The sequence below is a fragment of the Eumetopias jubatus genome, unplaced genomic scaffold, assembly GCF_037043125.1.
Source record: "Eumetopias jubatus isolate StellerSeaLion01/CBP00866 unplaced genomic scaffold, mEumJub1_p1.0 scaffold_1, whole genome shotgun sequence".
Lineage (NCBI taxonomy): Eukaryota > Metazoa > Chordata > Mammalia > Carnivora > Otariidae > Eumetopias > Eumetopias jubatus.
In genome coordinates, this window is record NW_028274807.1 from 189338326 (window position 1) to 189362211 (window position 23886).

The 23886-nt window shown below is 37.6% G+C and overlaps 1 protein-coding gene and 1 pseudogene across 2 annotated transcripts in view; both read left to right on the forward strand.

Moving 5' to 3' along the window:
- The window catches only part of FHIT (fragile histidine triad diadenosine triphosphatase), a 1452058-nt gene that overhangs the window by 127513 nt on the left and 1300659 nt on the right, over positions 1-23886 (forward strand). The window lies entirely within an intron of this gene.
- Positions 6695-8768, forward strand: LOC114214642 (FAST kinase domain-containing protein 2, mitochondrial pseudogene; annotated as a pseudogene).

Sequence of the window (23886 nt, forward strand, 5' to 3'; positions counted from 1 at the left end):
ATGAGGATTATGAATGATAGTTTTATTTTGTTTTCATGTTCTGATTGGTCAAGTAAAAACCTGGTGACTCAGACTGCTGTCTGTGTTTTTAAGGTAATTCTTCTGGAGTGGTGAAGGCAAAAAGGCTACATATAGTGAATGTAGCAAATATCTATTAAAGAATGAAAGAAGGGGAGTAGCAAAAATAACAGTAACAACAACAAATATTCATGAAGTGGCAGTACCCTGATGAGCCTTTTATAGTTGTTGGCTCATTTTAGGCTCACAACTGCCTAAATGAGGTATAAACAAAAATACTATTCTTATTTTAGATGTGAGAACTGAGCTTCAAAAGGTAAAGTCACCTCCAAAGGTCACATGGCTCATAAATCATTGAGCTAGAGAATGGACCCAATAGTCTGACCCAAGAAACTTTCACACTATGCTGTCTACCGCCCCTTTGGAAGTCTTCTATCAGCCTTCCAAGGATTGAATGAAAATTTTTTGTTTTGTTTTGTTTTGTTTGGCTCAGGAATTGTTTTAGAACCACAGGTTCAGTAAATATTCCCAATAGAAAATAATGACATAATAGTAAACTAGGGGTATATACACTGATGCCAATTATATTGTACATGGGATTCCTTCTCCTTTCCCATCCCAGGCTTCTTTTTCTTCTTCTTTTGCTGATATTCCCCAGTGTTCATGACTCTTAGCCATCCCCCAATTGTAGTATTTTAGCCCTTTCTAGCCCAGCCATACTTAAGAGTTTCTTTGATGTCTTTTTGGCAGGTGTAAGAGGATAAGTCTCCCTTTTGCTATAGAATACATTAATTGTATTTCATAGTTCTTTCCCAGCCTTTTAGGTGGCTAACAATTTGTGTTAGAGGAGTAGAGAGGAATTTTGAAACCAGGGTTTTTATTATAATTTTGACATCGGTGAATATCTTATATTCCCTTGCAGGGTGTCTTTAATGGCTCCTATGGATCACAGTTTCCAATAGACTTTTCTCCCAAATTATGTTGACTGGCATTATTATATTTTTAAGAAGTATGTCTCTACACTTTCAAAATCTCATAAAGACTTCCTGTCATCATAGGAAGCAAGGGACCCAGCTTTGATTTGCAAAATTGGCTCTACAAGGTAGCATGTTGTTATTCTATTTAGAGGACTTGAAAGCAAATTCAACAATTCAATTATATTTAATTTGTAATTAACTCCCTCCCAAGCAGCTAATGGTGCATAACTTGGACACTACTGCTTCGGATGGGCAAAGAGTAGAACAAAATGGCTTCTTTTAGAGAAAGCTTATCTTAGATAGGATCCCCGATGACCGTAGTAGTACTTCTTGTTCTGATTTCTGGCTCCAAAACAAAACCCTTCTCTGGGAACTGCCTCCTGATTCATAAAACTGAGCCCCACGCAACTGGGACTTTGATATTTGACCCCATTACTGGGATAGAGATGACTGGTTTAAGAGTAGGCATATGACTATGTTTTGCCAGTCAGATGATCTCTCTTAAGAATTCGGAATTTTGAACTGAGAGAAAAAATTAGTATTGATGGTAGTATAGTCCCTTATGTAGTCCCTCATGGCAGTGCTCTAGAGGGAGGTCTTGAAGCTGCTGCCTCCCAGTCTTCTGGAGATACCTTGATTCCTGTTTTTCATAAAGCTTGGTTATTCAATTCTTCCTTTAATTTTGTGAAGTACTACAGTATCCTTCCTCTTATCTTTGAGCAGACTTGCTAGACTTAGTCTATATTTCTTGCCACCAAACTTACCCAATAGAGAAATCAAATAAACTTACTCTTTTTTAAAAAGATTTTATTTATTTATTTGAGAGAGAGAGAGATAGTGAGAGAGAGAGCAGGAGCAGTGGGGAGAGGGAGAAGCAGGCTCCCTGCTGAGCAGGGAGGCCGACATGGGGCTTGCTCCAAGGATCCTGGGATCATGATCTGAGCCAAAGGCAGATGCCTAACCGACTGAGCCACCCCAAATAAACTTATTCTTTATCAAATCTGTAATGCAAGTGATAAGGGTTGTATCCACTTGGTGGTAATTATGATCATATGTAATTGTGTGTGTGTGTCAGTATGTATGTGTGTGTGTGTTTGATTGCATGATTTAGTATTTTACCAGGTGCTATAGAGCATTATTATTTTCATCATCATTGTCATCATAAGCATCATTGTAACCATAGTAGCTCTTGTTTATAGAGAACTTTCTATGATCTGACCACTGTATTAAACACTTTGCATACAAAATAACATTTATTATATAATTACAAAATACAATCAAATGGATATTTTCATTATCACCATTTTATAGGTTGGGAAGGTGAGGCTGAGAACGTTGCTTAAAGTCATGTATCTGGAAAGTGACATAGCAACAATCTGAATCCAGGTTGTCACACTCCAAAGAAAGATGATACTCTTAAGCTCAGCATTGTAATATAGAGACATAGTTCTGCTCCAAAGATATTATATTCCTGGTTGATTGTTTTCTTTATTTTGAATGTGGAAATGAGATGGGGATAACACTGTACTTTTGGGAAATTTAATATTCTATTTTTGTTGGCTTAATCTTATTATCCTTTGTTTTATGTAGGTTATATTGTTTGACGAAGGCAAGGGTCAGGCAGGTGGGGCACAAAATAGATAAATTGTCCCAAGAAGGCCTCTTTGGGAAGATGATGTTGAAACTGAGACAGAATGATAAAGACAGCTATACAAAGATCAGGGACAGAGTGTTCCAGGGAAAGGGAAAAGCAAATGTGAAGATAATGAACTTGGTGAGGTTAGAGGGACAGAAAATAGTCACATGAGGAGTGAGCAAGGGAGTGAATGCTAAGACAAGACAGAGCAAAAGGCTGGGACTGGATCAGTCTAGGCCATAGTAGGGAATATGCATTTTATTATAAGCACAGCGGGTTATGCAGAGCTGCATTGACTACCAGATTTATTTCTTAAACGAAAAAATGTTTTAAATTTATAATTCCATATTTATAATGTTGGCCACAACATTATGATTATTCCTTGTCTGTACTTTAGTATTTTTCACCATTTGTGAAGAAACATTAAAACAAGTTAAATGGTAGTGTGCCGAGTTTTTTTTTTCCTTCTTTTAAAGATGGTTGTTTAACTAAGACTAAACAATGGGAACCCCTTGTAAACATGCTCAGTATCATTGTGGAGAACCAAGAGGGCCTCTAACTGTAACAATGTTCCTGGTTGTGGTTTTTTTTTTTAGTTTTTTATGTTTTTTTAAAAAATAAAATTCCAAATGTTTATAAAAAAAATAAGCACAGTGGGTTAGCCATTTACAAATTTAGGGGAGAAGAATAATATGATTTGTTTTACATTATAAAGGATTAATTTTTGCTCTGGTAATGGTAGAGTAGCCAACAACCCTCCACAGAACAAGTAGAAAAATTATACAAAATGAGGAGAAAATATTTATTTAAAGGCATTGAAGAGCTACCAAGGCTCCTGGGACTTGAGGGTCCAGAATCCTGGAGAGAGGAAGTGTGCTGAAGGGACCTCAGTATTTTCACTGTTTTTCCTCTATGAAGCATTTGTGGATTTGTAAGTGATAAAGCTCTGAGAAGCTAAAAAGCCCAATAGAAAACAGCAGCTAAGAGGTTAGGAAAATTGAGCAGAGATTTTGACAGTCCTAATGATGCAAAAATCCTAAAACAAAATAATAAAAGACCAACCAATATATACAAAAGAGAATATGTCATGAGCAAGTTGTATTTATCATAGGAATGAGAGGTTGGATAACATTAAAAAAGTCAAATGGTATAATAAAGAAAAATCATATAATCTTAATAGATACAGAAATGCATTTGATAAAATTTATATTTAATCCTGATGAAAATGTTTGGCAAACTAGGAATATAACTAAACATCTTTAATAGAGAATATCTGAAAGTAAGATGAACCCAAAGAAATGCACACCAAGACACATTATAATTAAAATGTGTGTAAAGACAGGGAGAATCTTAAAAGTAGCAAGAAAAAAACCAACCTGTTAACATTTGAGGTAACCCCTATATGACTATGAATAGATTTATCAGCAGAAACGTTGCAGGCCAGAAGAGAATGGCACAATACACTCAAAGTGCTGAAAGAAAAAAATTTCCAACCAGGAATACTCTATTCAGCAAAGTTATCATTCACAATTGGAGGAGATATAGAAAGCTTCCCAGATAAGTTAAAGGAGTTCATTACCACTAAACTGGCCTTACAAGAAATGTTAAAGGGAATTCTTTAGGCTGCAAAGAACAAAGAAAGGGCACTAATTAGAACAAGAAAACATAAGAAAGTATAAATCTCACTGGGAAAGGTAAATATAGAGTAAAGTTAGTGGATTAATCACTTACAAAGTATATATAGCTAAAAAACAGAAGTGGGAAAATAACTAACTACAATAATTAATTAAGGAATACACAAGATACAAGAATGTAAAGTGTGACTTCAAAAGCACAGGATGTGGTGGATAAATAAGTCAGAATGTAGAGCTTTAGAATGTGTTCAAACTTAAGTTGTTATCAATTTAACATAGACTGTTAAAATTTGTTTTTTGTAACCACAAAGCAAAAGCCTATAGTAGATACATGAAAGATGATGAGAAAGAAATCTAAGCATATCACTAAAGAAAGTAATCAAACCACAAAGGAAGATGGACCACCTGGGTGGCTCAGTCAGTTAAGTGTCTGCCTTTGGCTCTGGTCATGATCCCAAGGTCCTGGGATCAAGCCCTGCACTGGGCTTCCTGCTCAGTGAGCAGTCTGCTTCTCCCTCTCTCTCTGCCCTTCCACCCCTGCTTGTGTGTACTCTCTCTCAGATAGATAAATAAAAATCTTAAAAAAAAAACCCACAAAGGGAGAAAGCAAGAGAAGAAGAAAGGTACAGAGGAAGTACAAAACAGCCAGAAAACAACAAACAAAGTGGCAATAAGTATGTGCCTGTCAATATTTACTTTAAATGTACATGGACTAAATTATCCAATCAAAAGACACAGAATGGCTGAATGGATAAAAAAAACAAAAATAACAACAACAACAACAACAACAACAACAAAACCAACAAGACCTATCTATATGTTTCCTATAAGTGACTCACTTGAAAGGTAAGGACATACACAGTTGAAAGTGAAAAGATGGAAAAAGATATTCCATGCAAATGGAAACCAAAAGAAAGCTGAGGTAGCCATTATTTCAGACAAATAGACTTGAAAATAAAGACTGTAAAAGAGACAAAATAATATCTTTATTATTTATTATATTATCAATCCAACAAAAGTATATAATATTTGTAAATATTTATGCACCCGACACAGGAGCACCTTAATATATAAAGCCAATATTAATAGCCCTAAAGGGAGAAGCAGACAGCAATACAATAATAGAAGAGGACTTCAACATCCCCCTTACATCAATGGATAGATTATCCAGACTGAAAACTAATACAGAAGCACTGGCTTTGAATGACAGATTAGACCAGATGGAATTAATAGATATATACTGAACATTCCATCCCCAAACATTAGAATATACATTCTTTTCAAATGCACATGAAACATTCTTCAGGATAGATTACAGGTTAGGTCACAAAACAAGTTTCAATAAATTTAGGAAGATTGAAATCATATCAAGCATCTTTTGTGTATGGTGACAGGTATTGACCAGACTTTTGTAGTGATCATTTCACAATATATACAAATATTGACTCATTAGGATATACACCTAGAACTAGTATAATGTTGTATGCCAGTTATACCTCAATAAAATAAATCTGTAAAGAAAATCCACAGGAAACATCATGCTTAAGTGAAATATTGAGAGCCTTATCCTGAAATTAAGGATGAGAAATGGATGTCAGTTATCAGTCCTTCTTTTCAGCATTATATTGGAGGTCTTAGTGAATTCAGTGAGGTTAGGAAAAAAAAAAGATATAAGGATTGGAGACAAAGCAATAAAATTATATTATCTGCAAAGATATAATTATGTAAATTTAACAAATGAATTTAGCAAGTTTGCTGGCTACAAAGTCAATATAAAATATATTTTGTATATATTAGCAACAAAGAATTACAAAATGAAATTTTAAAAAGATAGCATTTAATGGAGTTCCTGGCTGGCTCAGTCAGTGGAGTTTGTGACTTTTGATCTTGAGGCTTTGGGTTCGAGTCCCATGTTGGGTGTAGAGATTACTTAAAAATAAAATCTTTTTTTTTTTTAAGATTTATTTATTCATTTGAAACACAGAGATACAGAGAGAGAGAGCATAAGCAGGGAGGGGGAGAAGCAGGCCCCCCGCGGAGCAGGGAGCCCGATGCGGGGCTTGATCCCAGGACCCTGGGATCATGACCTGAGCTGAAGGCAGATGCTTAACCATCTGAGCCACCCAGGCGCCCCTTAAAAATAAAATCTTTGCTGAAAAGCTGTCATGGCTGCGCCTGTAGAGAACTACGGGGTTCTGACCTCAGCGGTTCTACTTGTCCCAGTCCCTGTGCTTAAAGTCCAGGTTCGGCCGTTGCTAAATCTTCATGTTAAAAAGTATCCGTCAACATTAAAGTTTTTTCATTAAAGACCTCTCCAAAGCAAGGAAACCAACGGCATGTCTTCTCTTTAAACAACAGCTTGTCTTCTCTTTCACTCCCTGAATTGGCATTGTATTATATAGACTACTTTAAAGTGATTTGAAAGTGTTTGAGTGGATAGCACAATGAATAGCAGAGCAGGTTCCTTTTTATGGAACCTCAGACGATTCAGTACTTTAGTTCCAACAAGCAGAACTATGAGGTTGTATCCTTTGGGATTTTCCAGAATGAAAATTGTTTATTCAAACTGGAACCCAAGAAACCTTCTCTTAAGTGACTTTGGTAATGGAGTGCAGTCATCTATTAGATATCTGTTTCAGGATGTCTTAATTTTTAAATCAGGAGATAATTTTCAAACAAAGGGCATAGGCACTGAAACAGTCCTTACAGTCGACAGACTGCTTTGTCCTAGAAGACTGTCCTTTGATTCAAAACACTCTCTTGACCCTGATGATCGATTAAAGAAGATAACATTTCATCATAAGGCCTCCAATGAAGATATGCTCACCAAGGAAACAAAACCAACCCCTGTCAACTATAAAAAAACTGTCTCAGGAGTGTAGTTCTCTGAGTGATGTGTTAGATACATTTTCAGAAGGACCTATATTTCCCAGTAGTGACTATTTTTCAGCAATGTGGATAATTGCCAAAAGGATGTCTGATGACCAGAAGCGTGTTGAAAGACAACTGATGTTTAATCACCCTGTATTTAACCAGCTGTGTGAACAAGTGATGAGAGAATCCAAGATCATGCACTGTGACCACCTGCTGTTCAGTCTTCATGCTATGGTGAAGCTTGGAATTCCTCAGAACGCTCTGCTGGTACAGACTTTGCTGAGGGTGGTCCAGGAACGTATCAATGAATGTGATGAGAAATGTCTTTCAGTTTTGTCAAGTATTTTAGAGGCAATGGAGCCATGCAAGAATGTGGACGTTCTTCGAGCAGGATTGCGGATACTAGTTGATCAGCAAGTCTGGAAAATAGAGCATGTCTTTACATTACAAGCTGTGATAAGATGTGTTGGAAAAGATGCACCAATTGCTCTCAAAAGGAAACTGGAGATGAAAACCTTGAGAGAATTAGACAGATTTTCTGATTTGAATAGCCAGCACATGTTTGAGGCATTAGATGCCATAAATCACTGCTCTATTATATTTCTGGATGAATGCAGTAAGATGGTCATAGGTAATATCCATGGGTGTCCTTTTAAAGTACTGATCAACATATTGCAGTCTTGCAGAGACCTCCAGTACTGTAATTTAGATCTTTTTAAGGGAACAGCAGATTATGTGGCTACAACTATTGACATCTGGAAGTTAAAGCAAGTTCTCTTTCTCCTCATTTTATTTGACAACCTTGGCTTTCGACATACTGATTTGATGGACTTGTTCATGAAGAAAGTGATAGCTGATCCTTCCTCTCTGAACATGAAAAGCATTATCTGTATTCTTCATGTGTATTCTTCTCTCAATCACTTCTACAAATGCCAGACCTCAGAGTTCCAAGAAGTTATGGCTACTTCTCTGACTGGTTATCTCCACCACATCTCTTCTGAAAATCTCTTGAATGCTGTGTGTTCATTTTGCTCGATGAACCATTTTGCCATGGCCCGTATTAATCCACTTCTCCAAAAGGACGTCATCAATGAACTGCTGATGTCAGGTGACGAGAGGAATGCTCACAAGCTTCGTATTTTGGCTGCTTGCCTAAAACTGGATATTTCTTGTCACAACACCATAGATTTGGCCCCACCGCTGCCGTCCACGGCATTGTATCCAACTGTGAAGGTGGCAGATGTACTAAGTAGCTTTCTGGGAGAAGAATACTTCTCAGAAAACAGACAGTTGCCACACAATTACTATATCAATTTTGAAGTAAGAATGGATATTAACAGGAGTAAAGTGCTTCCATTTTCTGACGTGGTAATTTCTGCTGCAGATACTCAAAGAGTAGCTGAATTGTGTGTTCCTAGATCTACTTACTGTTTGGATTTAGCTCACCCCACGGGATTCCTTGCTATGAAAATGCGACATCTGAAAGTAATGGCTTTTCACGTAATCTTGGTCTGTAATTGGGAGGTGGAAAGGCTGGAGATGCAGGATGTAGTCACACTTTTGAAGACCAAACTCTACTCAGCTGAAGGCTTTCTTACTGCTGATGTAAATCTACAAAGCATGTGTTAAAGTCAAAGCAGCCTTTTCATATTAGCAGACATAAGTTTGTAAAAGAACTTTAATAAAGACTACAATTCAGAAAAAAATCTTTGAAAACATAAAATAAAAAAGATGGCACTTAAAATGAATCCTACAACATATAAAAAAAAAAAGACTATAAACTACGACCAAATTGTATTCCCAAAGAGTATGAGGTGGAACAATTAAGATATCTGTATCCCCAGATTACCCTATACTGTATACACAACTAACTTGAAATGCATTACAGATAAAAATATAAGCAATGTAATTATAAAACGTCTAGATGAAAACATACAAGAGTTTTTATGACCTTAGGTTAGTCAAAGATTTCTTAAATATAACACGAAAACCAAGATCCCTAAAAGGAAAAAAAGAGATAAATTGGACATTATGAAATTTTGAAAAAATGAAAATATAAGCCACAGAATGGGATAAAATATTTGCCAATTATATCTGATCAAACATTTACATCCAGGTATATAAAGAACTCTTACAAGTCAACAAGAAGACAAACCAAAGTATTTATATGTATTAAGGGCAAATAAACCTGTGAAAATATGCTCATTATCACTAGGGATGTATAAATTGAAACCACAAGAAGATGTCAGTTCACTAGAATGACTAAAATAAAAAAGATAATGAAAAGTGCTGGTGAAGATAGGGAGAAATTGGGAAAATGTATCCATTGCTGGTGGAAATGTAAATGGTACAGCCACTCTGGAAAACAGTATCAGTTTTTGATAAAGTTCAACACATATTTATTTATGGAATCAAGCAATTTCATTTCTAGTTATTGAAGTAAAAACTTACATGAAACAAAGTGTATGTCTACCCAAAGACTTGTGCATGAACATTCATGGCAATGTCATTCATAATGGCCCCAAGCTAGAAGCAATCCATGTATCTATCCAGTGGTTAGTAGATAAACAAAAACTGGTATACTTACATAAAGGAATGCTACTCAACAGTTTTTTAAAGGAATAAACTACTGATATATGAGACAACTTGGATACACTTCAAAAATATTATCCTAAGTGAAAGAATGTAGACACAAAAGATATTCCATTTTGATGAAATTTCTGGAAAAGGCAAAACTATAAAAATGGCTGTTTTTGCCTCCTGTAGGAGTGGGAATTAACTGTAAATGAGCATGTGGTGACATTTTGGGTTGATAGAAGTGTTCAAATAGTAGATTGGGGTTATGTTTGCACAACTGTATAATTTGCTAAATCTCGTGAAATTGTACACTTGAAATGGATAAATTTCATGGTGTATAAATTTTACCTCAATAAACCATTTTTTTAAAGTTACCATTTAAAATAGCCTAAAATATTAAAAATAGGAATAAATCTAACAAAGGATGTATTAGATGTCTACAGAGAAATACTATTGGGAGAAATTAAAGATAATCTATATAAATGGAATGACATAATATATTCATGGATTGGCTGGCTCAGTATTGTAAAGAGGTCAGATCTCTTCAAATTGATCTCAAAATTCAGCGAAGTCCCGGCCAAAATATCGGAGTGCCAATGGCCCAGAGTAGGTAAGATAAGTGAAGAATTAGAACAAAGTTGGAGGACTTAAACAATGAGATATCAATATATATTGTAAAGCTACAATAATTAGGATAGTGCCGTATTACTCAAGAATTAAACAAATAGATCAATGGAACAGAATAGAGAATACAGATATAGAGCCATTCATATAGGGACACTTGATTTCTGAGAAAGGTGACCCTGTGGAGCAGTGAGGAAAGGTTGCTACTTTCATTAAATGGTGCTGAGAAAATTGGGCATTCATGTGAGAAAAACATTCCTTACATAATAAACAAAAATAAATTCTAGCTGGATTGTTGATCTGAATGTGAGAGGTAAAACAATAAGGCATCTGAAGGTAATACAGTAGAATACCTTAGTGATTTGGGGATAGCCAAATTTTGCTTACCAAGAAGAATTATTTGTAATTTGTAAAAAATGGAAACTTCCCAAATGTTCCTCAACTGATGAATGGATAAATTAATGTAATATGTCCACACCGTGGAATATTATTCAGCAAGGAAAAGAAATGAAGTATTGATATGCACTATAACTTGGATGAAGTTTGAAAACCTTATGCTAAATGAAAGAAACCAGTCACAAAAACTATAGATTATATGATTCCATTTATATGAAATGTTCAGCAAAGGCAATTCAGTAGAGACAGACGTGGATTAGTGCTTGCTTAGGGCTTGGTGAAGGTGAGAGTCTTGGGAGGAATGGGAAGTGGCAGCTAGAGGGCATGCAGTTTGTTTGGGGGTGATAAGAATATTATAAAATTAGATTACTGTGATTGTTGCACAATCTTGTGGACACACTAAAGAACTTTGAATTGTGCATTTTGAATGAATTGGATAGTTTGTGAATTATTATTTCAATAAAGCTTTTTTTTAAAAAAGCAAAAAATGAAAAATATATTAGACTGCATTAAAATGAAAAGTTTTTATACCAAAGACACTATGAAAGGAGAGAAAAGAGGGCACCTGGGTGGCTCAGTCATTAAGTGTCTGCCTTCGGCTCAGGTCATGGTCCCAGGGTCTTGGGATCGAGCCCCACATCGGGCTCCCTGTTCTTCAGGAAGCCTGCTTCTCCCTCTCCCACTCCCCCTGCTTGTGTTGCCTCTCTTGCTGTGTCTCTCTCTGTCAAATAAATAAATAAAATCTTTTTTAAAAAAAAGGAGAGAAAAGGCAATCCACGAAATGGGAAATGATAATTGCAATATATATGTCTGTCAAAGGACTAGTTTCCATATGGATATAAATCAATAAGAAAAAGAGATAACCTGATGGAAAAAATGGGCAATGGAATTGAACAAGTTCTTCACAAAAGAAGATATCCATAGGGCCAATCAGTATTTGGATTGCTCCTTATTATAATTAACCATCATGGAAACGCAAAATAAAGGGACTGTGAGATACCACTGCACATACGTCAGAATGACTAAAATGAAGAAGACTGATAATACCAAGTGTTGACAAGGATATAAAGCAACTGGAATACTCATACATTGCTGTGCTGTTGAAAATTAATATAATCATTTTAGCAAATTGTTTGGCAATATCCTGCTGAAGATGAATAATTAAATGCCCTATGATTTTGCAGTTCTACTAGACATATGCTCAAAACTGAGAATGTTCATAGCTCCGTTATTTTTTTTTTAAGATTTTATTTATTTATTTGACACAAGATAGCAAGAGAGGGAACACAAGCAGGGGGAGTGGGAAAGGAGAAGCAGGCTTCCCGCCGAGCAGGGAGCCCGATGCCGGGCTCAATCCCAGGACCCCGAGATCATGACCTGAGCCGAAGGCAATCGCTCAACCAACTGAGCCACCCAGGCGCCCCCATAGCTCCATTATTTTTAATAGCTCTCAAATGGAACTCAGTCTGAATGATCATCAACAGTAGAATGAATACATAAATGGTATCATCATACAATAGAATATTTATAAAGTAAAGAAAATGAATCAGTTATTTCAACTTGCAACAAGGGTGAGTCTCACTAACAGAAGAAGCCATATATGAAAGTGTATGTACTGTGTGGCACCGTTCACATAAAATCCCAAACCATGTAAAACTGATCCATATTTATAGAGGTCAGGGTAATGGTTAGCTTTGAGATGGAATAGGGGGAAGTTACTTGGGGGGTTATGAGGTGTGTTTCTAGGGTGTTGGTAATATTCTCTGTCTTGACTTGGGTGGCAGTTACATGAGTATGTGTACTCTGTGGAAATCCATCATAATTTATGCACTTTTCTGCGTGTATGTTATATTCCATTTAATAAGTTTTTTTTGAGAGTTGATTGGAGTGATGCAAAAATGAGGGCAGGATTTGGGAAATTCATATAATTATCTAGTTGAAATGATGTGGGAATCGGTAATGGTGGGAAGAGAAGGAAGTGGCGATTTGAGAGGCAGTTAGGAAGTAGTTTGGATTGTAGCTTGGTGGTTGATTCAGTATAGTAGTGTTCTAGGTTGAATGGTGTCCCTGCCAAAGATATTTGAAACCCTAACCTCCCATTGCCTCAGAATGTGACTGTATTGGAATCATGGCCATTGCGAATGTAATTAGTTAAGATGAGGTCATACTGGAATAGGATGGGCCCTTAATACAATGTGACTGGTGTCCTTCCAAGTAGAGAAGAGACACAGAGATACACAAGAGAGAATGGGGTAACAGAGGCATATAGTGATGCAGCTGCAGGCTCACAAGTGCCAAGGGTTGATGGCCACCAACAGAAGCTAGGAAGAGGCAAGGAAGGTTTCTACCCAGAGTCTCAGAGGGAGCATGGCCCCATGGACACCTTTGATTTAGGACTTCTTGCCTCCACAACTGTGAGACAACACATTTCTTTCCTTTGAGCCACACTCAGTTTGTGGTATTTTGTTATAGTAGCCCTAGGAAACTCACACAGGGAGGATGGAAAGGCAACCTCTGGGTGGATGATGCACCGAATTGACCAAATTGAATTTTATATGGACCATCAAAAGAATTTGAACATTTAATTATGGGGAGATGATGCTTTTAGCAGACAGTAGAACACAATACATCAAGGGTTGAGCACCTCGAGAGAGCATTTTGTTCCTTATTCTGCATTCGGCCGGGAATTCACCTAAATCTCTTTGCCTGGTCAGGAATATATCTTCTTAAAGCATTTAGGAGAACGGCTCACAGCCTTCCTTAGAATTATTTGGAAGACTGGCAGCAGGAGGGGCAATTTGGTATAGGTAGTTAACATGTCCCTGCTTGTTTTTTCCAACTTGTGGGGAACAGCTGGAAGTGGAGTCCTGAAGACACAGCGTTTCTATTTTATTATGCTTCCAGAAATCTGAATAAGGGAGCAGGGTTACTGCAAATTAGCTACATTTCCTTTCTTTTTCTCAGTTTTGAGTTCATGGGAGATTTGCTAGGGCTTGTATTCTTTTCATCTTTTCAGGGGCAGTGGGAGATGGCTGTCTGTCAGAGGCTTCTCTCCAGGCTGTCATGAAATGAAGAGGCGGCAAAGTCATATGCTCGAAGTTTGGATTTCTGCCTCTTCCTCTTTATTTTTGCGGTGGCCCTTTGACAAGACTGACCTTCTTGTTCTCTGCAGATTTTATTCAGTGGCTGGCATGTGAATTTGAACAAACTTTCTCATTGTGTTTCCTCCTGCTGTGACAGCCTGGGGTGGGAGTGGGGAGGTTTGGCCATTGGTGGGAAATGCCCCACTCATCTATCACTTTCAAAGCTGTCGGGGTTCTTTGTTGGGGCCAGAAGAAAAATAATCAGGTCTAGTCAAGCACCTTAAATATTCAATATGATTAGAGGAAAAATGAATGGATTTTGGAAACTTCTATTGATACTAAATTCTACTTGCAGTTAGTCTTGGACGTAAATTTCAGAAAATTATATGTAAATGTACTCATTAGTGCATTGTAATATCGAACATCTCTTTTGTCCCTGGGCAATTTTTTTTCCTTAGCACAAAAGCTATTACCACCGTTATTAAAAACAGTAATTGATTTTCCATTTTTTAAAAACTTATTTTTTCCTTCCTGTTCTGTTTTGTCTCTGCATTTTTGCCTGTGCATTCCAATAATATTTTCCTAGGGCTTGTAAAAGAATTACATTATGCTCCAATAATTTTGAGGGCAAAGGGGAGGAAGGGCAATGTGGTGTTACTGGAGAAGTTATTTTAAACTGGAATGGGCCCAGAAAACAGACCCTGGAATGACAAATTGAATGGCTTCATGCTAAGGATTTGATTATATTGTGTGTGGTTTCATCTGAACATCATAGATCTTATTTTGTAATTAGATATTTTGATAAAGCCCTAACTGAATAGTGCTAGAGTCAAAATATGGTTTTATTAAAAGGCTCTGCAACTTACAAATCATCCATATAGATTAGCTGTAATATGAATGCTTTATGTGTTCTTGTAAATGTTGATTTGATTTCTATTCTACTCTAAATTCATTTTAAAAAATGAAATACTTTTAAAATTGTGATGATAATTTTAATTAAAAATTTTATTATTTTAAATTATTATTATTTTTACTAGTATCCAGGATATGTTCTATCCTTACAAATAAGCTTTTCTGAGGGAAAGAAATAAAAGTACTGTATATATTTAAATTTGATTTTGTAGGGAGAATATGCAATTTTGTTTGGGTAAATACAGTATTATGTATCCTGAAGGGCAAGCAAATGAACTTCTTTTTTATCATTATGTGAATCCATTTTTTAAAAAATGTTTTCAGGGCTGAGATAAAGACACATTTTGAATAGATTCTATGTGTGGGGTGTGTGTGTGTTAAATGCAACTTTCATGCCGTCAGTTCAATTGGACAGACACTGGAGATTTAGAAACCATATATTTATAACAAAATGAGGTGAAGATTTTTCAGATTTTTTTTGTATTCCCCTATTTCCACTACCGGGAACCAGAAAGTGGCAGCCTTTGTGATTCAGGATGTCTATCAGACAAGTTCTGTGCTGGGTGTATTCCTCCTGCTAGTTTGTATTTCATCCTGTGGCAGTAAACAGACTGGAATCCAGATTTGTTTAAATCTGCTTATAAAAAGCCAGAAACATTATAGTGCTTTCAATGTGAGGTTGATTGTGTAGTTTGGATTTATGGCTTTGGCAAACACATCTGGCTGTTTACACTATTATTTATTTAGTAAGGTCTCCCTTAAGTCCCTGAGGCAGTATATTGGTGAAGTTCAAGGTGAGAGAGCCTCATCAGTGTCAGTTAAAATTTTGGCTCTACCACTTACCAGGTTTTGTGACTGCAAGCAACTTTTAAAACCTGTGTCCCTTCGTGTTCTCATTTGTCAATAGGAGAAAATTATGGTATCTTAATGGAGTGTGGGGTAAGATTTAGTGCATTTGAAGTTTTGAGGACAGTGGCTAACACACAGTGAAACTCCATATTAAAATTAAAAAAAAAAAGAATGTGAGGGGTGCCTGGGTGGCTCAGTTCGTCAAACGTCCAACTCCTGATTTCAGCTCAGGTCATGATCTCAGGGTTGTGAGATTAAGCCCCAGGTCGGGCTCATGAGCTGGGCATGGAGTCTGCTTAGGATTCTCCCTCTCCCTCTCTGTCAGCCCCTCCCATCCCCCCTCTCTCCCTCTCTTAAAAAGAAATTTAGGGGCGCCTGGGTGGCTCAGTCGTTAAGCATCTGCCTTCGGCTCAGGTCATGATCCCAGGGTCCTGGGATCGAGCCTCGCATTGGGCTCCCTGATCGGCGGGAAGCCTGCTTCTCCCTCTCCCACTCCCCGCTGCTTGTGTTCCCTCTCTTGCTGTCTCTTTCTCTCTGTCAAATAAATAAATAAAATCTTTAAAAATAAATTAAATGTTGAATGTGAGTAGTTGTTTTTTCCTAACCCAATCTGTGGTGATCATGGTGACTTTCATATATGGGCAAAAGAAAATGGAAGAAAATGTTTTAAAAAGTATATACATACATTAATAGTATATTTAAAAAATACAGACTACTAAAAGCCCATTTTAAAGAAATCTGCAGATTACAAACCTTTTCCCAGCTACCATCATACCACTTTGCACTGTTCACAAAGTATCTGGGTGTGAGTGAATTTTAAATGTTGTTGAGATTATATAAGAAGCTGTTGATAGTATGTTCAGCTTTCATGAACGTTATTTTTGGTATTCATAGAGTTAGCAACTCAGCTTAAGAGTTGTTTAATAAAAATATTGGAGAAAGTGAGATGGTAACATTTAAGCTATGATCAGCCTTCAAACTGACTAGAATGGTATTATTCTAACTTGTGTGTGTGGGATGAGGTTGGAGGGGGAGGGGTGAGTATCCAGGAAGGGGGGGGGGGTCACTTAATAGAAATACCATCAGCTTGCTGTATAATGTTCTCCACTCAGTCCTCCTAGAAGTCATAGGGAGAATTGGGTACTTCCTCGTTTTTGTAGCAAAGAAAAAGGAAACTCAGCGTTTTGATGGAAAATGCACCACAAAATACAAACGACTAATACCCTATCTATTGTTTATCCTACTGAGATTTCCTGCCTCTCTAGTTATAATGAAGGGTGAATAAAAATTAATTAGAAGCTGGAATCTGATTTTAAGATGGGATGTCAGACGCATATATCAAGTTGTTAGGTTAGCTGTAAAGCATAACCTGGGATTTATATATTTGGAAGTCATAATAAATCTGTCTGTCATGAAAATCAGATTACTCGGTGTTGCATGCTAATGGCTCATCATCCTGTGGAATTGTATTCTCCCCAGCAACTGCCCGCTGGCTCTGCTTTTCTCTGACTTGCTGTCTCCCTTGACCAACTAGTCATTACACTCTCCCTACTTAACAAAGTGCCTGCTCTAATAAATGCTTCTAGGCTTCCATAACAAGATGTTTTCCCCTGGACTATAGCACAACCTCCTATGGCTTCCTTGACTCAGTAGTCTCAACAAGAATCAATCAGTCCATCAATCACTTGATTCACTAACCTAACAATTACTCCCAAGATATTTATTGAGTACCTGTTATGTGCCGGGCTGTTTGAAAGGTGCTGAGGAGCTAACAAAGACAGTGCTTGCCCTCCAGGAGGGAAGTGATGGAGAAGAGAGATAATAAAACTCACAGCACATTGTATAACATAATAGATGTGAGGGCATTGAGGATGGCTTCCCAGAGACCAGTACCTTTTGGGCTGAGACTTCTGGGCTGAGTGGTGGGAGTTAGCCAGCTAATGGGAGGTGAGGACTGAGGACAGTCTTCTGGACAAAAGGAACAGCCCATGCAAAGCTGGGAGGTAAAAGAGTAAGGTCCACTGAAGAGTTGGGATGGTGACAGACGGTTAAAGTGATGAGGCTGGAGAGTTTTGCAAGAACTTGAAGGCTAGGTTAAACACTTGGGATTAGTCTAAGGACAGTGGGGAGCCACTGAATGATTTAAGTGGGAAAGATAAGTTCACACTGTTGGCAAAAATTGACATATTAGTGCATTCTACCTGGGATGGATGCTTACATTTTTTATCATGGGCTTGAAGGCTCTGTGCAAAGTGGCACCATATCCCTTTCCTGGTTTTAATCCTCACTCCTGTTCCTCACCTTTCCTGAGGTGAGGTTGTGTATAGGTACTGTGTTCCTTGGATATACAGGATAAATTGGTTTTGAAAGAATGAATGAAGAATAGAGAATTAAAAGAAGCATGCTGAATATTTGTGGGGATATTTGTCTTGATACTTTGTGCTTTGGTGTTAAGAAGAAAGTATTGTTGTTGGAATCACATTTTTCCAATTTCAAATCATGCCTCTAGCACTTACTCTCTGTGTGGCCTTGGATAAGTCACTTGACCTCTCTGAGCCCAGCGTTCTTCTTTTCTATAGGGTTGGATCTCATGGTGTTAAGGAGATGAGAAACAATATACACAAGGTACCTATTGCTCTGCCAGAGACATATTTAAACACTAAATAATTGATACATCTTTTATGTATCATATTGTCTTCTGTAGACTTCAGGTAAAAAAAATGGGGTGAAAGTTTTGTTGATTCTCTGTTCTTAGAAACTTGGAAATTTAGGCATGTGTGGTTCACCAACAAGAATGATTTTATTCCCAATAAGCTCCCAAGAAAGATGTCATGGGAGAACTTGCTTTTCTTTTTGCCTCTGGATCTGAAAAGTTTGGTCCATCCCAGGTTCTTTTTACCCGCCGTAACTTTGTCATTCATCCCTTGACCTAAGCCATTTTGAAAGCCTATTATATTTCCTACCAGTTCCACCTCTTGGGGATGATGAATTCTGGAGCTTACTCTCTGTAGGGGAAAGTGCTTTGTAAATTAAAAAGCATTTGAGGGCTCTCCATTCTGCTTCCGTTGTCCTTGGCATACCTCCATTGCAGCCAGTATTCAGTTGAGGTGGCAGATAATCTGTTCATCTGGTATAGAAAAGAGACAGCGTTTAAATCTCGAATTTTCCACTTGTTAGCTGTATAACCTTAGGCAAGCTACATAGTCTCTCTATGGCTCACTTTCCTTCTCGGTAAAATGAAGGTATTAGTACTTCAATCATAGGGCATTTATGGGAGATTAAATGAAAAGTAATGTAAAGTGCTTGGTACAATCCCTATCACATAGTAAGCAGACAGTAAATGACAACATTATTAACTCGTTGTATTATCGCTAACATTTATAACCATTATTATTTTCATCAGAGTGTCTGTCTCTCTGTTAGACTCAAAATTTGACAATAGGAAAGCCACGTCTTTAAATTTCTGTATCCTTAGAGAGGCTTGACCCAGAGAAGGCGGTGAACAAATACTTATTAAAAGAATGAATGAGCAACAAAAAGTATTATTTATTATTAAAACTTGCTAAAATGTATATACAGTGCTTGGTACACTGTAGGAAATTAATACACGCTTGTTCCATACTCTGCTCTTTGCTTACCCTTCCCCAGTTATACTGAAAAGTTTTCCTTGAGTTCTTTACTATGGGATTTACTATGAGGGTGAAAATGACCCTGTGTGTTCTACACACCTCTTCGGGTTTTCTGAAGAGTTCTGTCTTTTTTAGCTTGTTTCTATACAGTAGCTTCCCTAACCTTCCGTCATTTCAGATTTGTTGGGTCTTAAGACTTTTAGTGCTTTGGGTTACTAGAAAAGTATTTCTGAGTGAAATCTCCTATGGGAGTGGACACCATCAAGTAATATTTTCTGAGTTGGTGTGCACACGTGTGTTTATTTTTCTTGTTAAAAACAAGCATCTCTTGTAATACTCCCCCCTCCCTGCAGAAGGAGAAGAGATCATAAAACCAAATGGACACTGAGGGTTCACTGCTGCAGACCAGACAAGAGGCTCCTGCTGGAGCTCACACCAAGAACATCTGGATGATTTCAGACAGCAAATGCAGGTTCCTGTAGTGCCTAACTGATTCTCTGAAAGGAGGTTGGCCAGGGCCTGAGATGTTTTTGGTAGAAAATCAGGACCTATTTTATCCTTCCTAGTCCTCAATACCATGCTTGCTATTTTCTCAGTTTTTGTTACAAGTGGACTGCTTGTTTTTCCCCTCTTAGCTTGATGGCTTTTATCTGAGGTGGAACTTAGCCTGGCTTTTCCATACATCTGGCCTGCTTTCATCAGAACTTCTAGCTTGGTGCTTTTCACAGAGAGTCATCATTCAAATGCCCTTGGAGTGCAACTAGGGAGATTCTGTTATTGAGCAAAGGAAGTAAGGTTAGGAAATCCCGTACTTCTGTGTAGAATTACAGTTTCTTCATTTTTCTTGAAACCCCCAGTCCTCTTAACCCATCTTTAGTTTTCCCACTTGTGATGGAGACACACCAACATACAATATTTGTCTTCGATCTTTACTGTAAGAAAAATAGCACTACATTTAAGAAGGGAGATAGTTGACATTTGGGCTCAGTGGCAGGGAGGCTCTAGGGAGGCATGAGAAGGCAGAATGCAGAGTGGGTTCCCTGCCCCAACGAAAGCAGCCTCAACTCAGCCCCAGCTGTTTGTTACCATGTAGGAGTCTGGTGCCTGTAGGGTCAGAGCTTTCAGCATTTTCTGTGAAAACTCTCAATTTGCAAATATTTAAAAGGATTAAAAAGTGTTAAAACACTAAGTCCGCCATTACAGCCCAAATGAAACAGAGCAATGGGCCAGATTTGCCAGTGGGTCACCAATGTTCAGTTTCTGCTGTAATATAGTAGATGCACAATGATTGTTTCAGACATTGGTCCACACTGCTCCACTTCTGAAGGAAAACAAGATTACAGTCAGAGCAGTCTCGTTTCTAATATATATATAAAAATAAATAAAATAATAAAATAATAAAATAAAATACAAATTTGACCCCTTCAAAAAGAGAAGACTCTCCTGAGTTGATAGCAAACCTCTAAAGGATTCTATAAGACAAATGGATTAGTTGTTTTTCACTTAGTACTAAAAGCTTAGGGAGTTTTGTGTGTTTTTCCTCTTGTTTTCCATTTGGCATGCACTACTTATGCTTTAAAAAAAATTAAACTGACACCCAGTGAAAAAAAGTTACTGGAGCCTGAAAGTTGGTTAATATCAATTACACTCTCGTGTCTAATAACCCATGCCTGGGAAGCGCAACTTGTTTGTTATAAATACCCAATGACAAATCAAGAATAAACAGCTACTTTGTTTTAGTCGGTATTTACAGCATCACTTTAACTACTTTGACCCTATTCAAGGAGGTAATGAAGAGCTGGGTGCCAGTGATGTTGATAAACTGTGGCAATTTCTGCATTGTGTCCTTATAGCTGCCTCTGGTTCAGCCTCCATTATTTAAATTGCTAGTCATTACAGTCATGCCATTAACTGGAAATGTAGCAAGATGACACATAGGAACAGGGCCAGCAGGACACTGTTAGCCCTTCTTATTGAGTGCCATATTCTGGGATGGGGAGCAATAGTCATAAAAAGGAAGTGCACAAACCAACCCCCAAAAGCTTTTGAACACTCAAGAATTCTTTTCAGTGCTAGTGGGGTGATTTTGAATTCCAGTAGCACAAACTTTTTGGGGACATTGGACCCAAATTATAGATAATCTTCCAGGCTTTAAAAAATTAACATTTTATTTTTAACTAAAATAGAAAATATCTAAGCATATCTCAGGCTGGTTTATTCTTCCCTATTGGGATTATATGCAAAAAGATATGAGAAAAGGAGGTGGTTCAGTCTGGAATATGGAACTGCATAAATTAGTGGTCCAGTCATTGGACTGCGTGTCAGTCTTATAACTTGATTAAGACCCACGGTTGATGTAGCACATGCATATTCAGGTGGCAAATGCTTTCTTTTGATGTAATAGCACACGCTCCATCCATCCTGATCTATATGGGGGACCTCTTACAAAAGCATGGCTCTGGCCAGTTCAAGACCCACAGGGAGAAAAGGATTGTAGGAGGCCTTTGTTATTCTAGATTTTCTGAGAAGACCTAGAATTCCTTTTTAGCAGGATACAATCCCCTGCCTCACAAGTCTTTCCTTTGTCCATCATTTATTAGGGCCTATATGTTAAAATTAGAGAAATTGGGTCCTGGGTATGTGTTTTGGGAGGTGGAAAAAAGTCTATTTACCCTTTCTTGTCACCTTTCCTATAACCTGCATCTACATTGTGCATATTGTACATATATTTGGAGGGTGCTAGAAAGAAGGGAAGACTTACATCCGTTGAACTCAGCTCTTGGTCCTGGGTTTGGCACTTTTGCTTTCTGTGTGACTTTGGATTCCTTCAGATGGAACTAATAGAAATCCAGTTCAACTGACTTAAATAAAAATGTTAAAATGTAAATGAAAAGCTAAGGCCTTTCTAGAATTCAACAACAACATTATTGAAAACCAGGGTTCTTTCCATTTTTTTTTTTTTTTTTTTTTTGTCATTCTTTCAGGTGTTACTTTTCTTCATAGGCTTGTCCCCTTATGTTCCAGGTTGGCTAGGATTCTTCCAGACACCTTGACATAGCAGTGTCTGAAGACCAGACATGGAGAAGAGTATCCATCCTTTATGTGTGTTCTTTATTTTCTTAAGAATGAGGAAAAATTTCTCAGAAGCCCCCCAAGTCCTCCTAGTCAATTGGCCAGAATTTTAAACCTCCTAGTCAATTGGCCAGAATTTTAAAACCGTACCCTAAAACAATCCTTTGCAAGGAGAATGAAGGTACCGTGTTTGTCCTGGTCTCGTCAAGCTTACAGCCTAGGGCTGGGTAGGGCCCAGCCTTTTATCCCTGAGTATGGAGTGTGGGCCCCCACGAACTAAACAAAATCAGAGTAGGGTCCTATTAGAAAGGAATGGGAGGGACAAATGACTATTTGATAGGCCCAGAACTTCTCACTTACTTCCCCAAACATCCTCATACCAGAGGCGCAGGACCCTCAGAGAGATGAATGAACTTACCCAAGGTCACAGAGCTTTGAAATAGAGACCTAGGATTTGAAACCAAATGATTCTGGCTCCAAAGTCATGGATTTTGGCAGACACTAAACAAGGGGAAAGTGTCCAACAACAGAGTGCTTGCATCATTGGTACTCTAGGGAGAATAGCAATGAGTTTCTTTAGCCCACAAATCAGTAAAGATAGAATATTTCTGGGTTACAGAAATAACATGTGCTTTGAGTCAACACAGAAAACATAGAAGAGTATAAGGCAGAGAATAAGCATCCCCCAGAATTCTATCGTCTAACCGATACAACTACCAACATTTTGGGGTACTTTACTTTGTCTTTCTGCACACACACACACACACACACACACACACACACACACACACTCGCTGCTTAGATGTTCAAAAATATTTATTGATTATATTCTATGTATCTGTGCAAAAGTATAAATATATATGCAAATATACATTAGAAACATTGGATAGAGACTGCCTATACTGTTTTGCATCTTGGTGTTCCACTTAATTTGATAGCATGCATATTTTTGTGCATATTTGTATAAACTATAAATCTTCAGGAACATTATTTTTAATGACTGCATAGCAATCCATTTTGTAGGTAGCAAAATGTATCAATATTTTGTGGACTTGTACATTTCTGTCAATTTCTCTTTATGGGGAGTAACACTAAGTGAGCATCCATATATGATACATCTTTTGGCACATCTTTTATTATTTCCTTGTGATATGCTTCTTGAAATAATGGTGAAGAAATGAACATTTTATTTTTATTATTTTTAAAGATTTTATCTATTTATTTGACAGAGAGAGAGAGAGAGAGCACCAGAGAGCACAAGGTGGGGAAGGACAGCAGAGGCAGAGGGAGAAGCAGGTTCCCCGCTGATCAGGGAGCCTGTCCCGGGGCTTGATCCCAGGACCTTGGGATCATGACCTGAGCCGAAGGCAGATGCTTGACCGACTGAGCCACTCAGGTGCCCCAGAAATGAACATTTTAAAGCTGTGAACATTTGATGCATATTGCTAGGTTCCAATCCAGAAATGTTGTTTACATTCCCAACAATAATCTGTGAGGGTTTTTGGCTCTTTCTTAATGGCTCTTGACTTGGAGTATGTTTTTTTTCTTTTTTACCTTTTTCTTTTGGAGTAGTTTTGGAAATGGTGTATCAAAGCTTTGCATTCC